Source organism: Haemaphysalis longicornis, unplaced genomic scaffold, assembly GCF_048455015.1.
Source record: "Haemaphysalis longicornis isolate Haplotype H1 unplaced genomic scaffold, Haemaphysalis longicornis Haplotype H1 scaffold_107, whole genome shotgun sequence".
Lineage (NCBI taxonomy): Eukaryota > Metazoa > Arthropoda > Arachnida > Ixodida > Ixodidae > Haemaphysalis > Haemaphysalis longicornis.
In genome coordinates this window covers 357935-359297 of record NW_027526212.1, presented here as the reverse complement: position 1 = coordinate 359297, position 1363 = coordinate 357935, and the positions used below count along the sequence as shown (strand labels likewise).

The 1363-nt window shown below is 49.0% G+C and overlaps 1 non-coding gene across 1 annotated transcript; it reads right to left on the bottom strand.

Annotated features, from left to right (window-relative positions):
- Positions 1 to 493: 493 nt before the first annotated feature.
- Trnat-cgu (transfer RNA threonine (anticodon CGU)) lies at positions 494 to 566 on the bottom strand. The gene has a single exon. It is a non-coding gene; the product is annotated as a tRNA-Thr (tRNA).
- Between the last annotated feature and the right edge of the window lie 797 nt (positions 567 to 1363).

The following is a 1363-nucleotide window of genomic DNA, read 5'->3' as shown; positions in this document are numbered from 1 at the left end:
TGCCGGGTCGCGCCAGAACAGATGATGGTTTGGGCCGGAGGAACCACGGGCGGGTCAGGCATGGCCGTAGGGATGGTCCGACTGCGAAGATCCAGGGTGGGGACAAGGACTCGGCACTCTCCACCAAACTGTTAAGGGGTTTATTGGTGCTCAGGAACACCGAGGAAGCAGTCAGTAGACAAGGGGTGATGCCGAGCCAGCTGAACCACTTCTTCACAAGCTCCTTCTGATGATGATAGATGAGTTGTGCCAAAAGCACGGCAGTGATGATGATCCACGATAATGCACGGCAATGGCGCTGTCAGGGAATGTCCAGTCGTCTTCGCTACAATATGTATATATCGGATCAGATTAGGAAATGAGTGGGGGCTCGTAGAAATAAGATAGAAATAAAAGGTGGCAGACAAGAATACCTCAGAAAGTAAAGGGGAGGATGTGGTAAGCCACTGAAACAGATAAAGAATTTTGAAAGAAAGAAAGTCGAGAAGAAATGCCCGCCAGGTGGGATCCGAATCCACGACCTCCAGAATACGGGTCTGGTGCGATGACCACTACGCTACAGGCGGGGCGATTTTTCCCTGCCATTGATGGGTATTTATGTTGAGGTATTTTTGTTTCTTGTAATCGTGGGTGGTAGCCAGCGCCATTCGGACTACTCGGGGTGAAGGGTAGCTTCTTTTTAACCCCTGGGTCTTGACTCGAGTGGCTATGACATATCAAGAGTGGTCGAATAGCGTTGAACCTTCTTAATCTTCCTATGGCACCAAGATTTCCAGAAGAGAGCCCCTCGGTATGCATGTAGCGAATCAGAATAGGGAATGAGGGGCTCGTTGGAAGAAGACAGAAATAAGAGTTGGCAGTCAAGAATATTTCGGAAAGCAATTGGGAGGATGTGGTAAGTCATTGAAACAAAGAATTTGGAAAGAAAGAAAGAAAGTGGAGAAAAAATGCCCGAAAGGTGGGATCCAAACCCACGACCTCCAGAATACCTGTCTGCGGCGTGACCACTACGCTACCGGCGGGGCGATTTTCCCCTCCACTTTCTGGGGCATTTATGTTAAGGTATTTTTGTTTCCTGTATTTGGGGGTAGTAGCCACCGCCACTCGGACTACTTGGGGTGAAGGGGAACTTTTTTGTAACCCCCGGGCCGTGACTCGAGTGTCTACATGTCAAGCCTGGTCGACCAGCGTTGAACCCTCTTAAGCTTCCTATGGCACCAAGACTGCCAGAACACAGGCCCTCGCTATGATTGTAGCGACTCAGAATAGGAAATGAGGGGCTCGTTGGAATAAGACAGATATAAGAGTTGTCAGTCAAGAGTCAAGTCAAGAAAGAAAGTGGAGAAAGGCAGTAAAGAAAGAA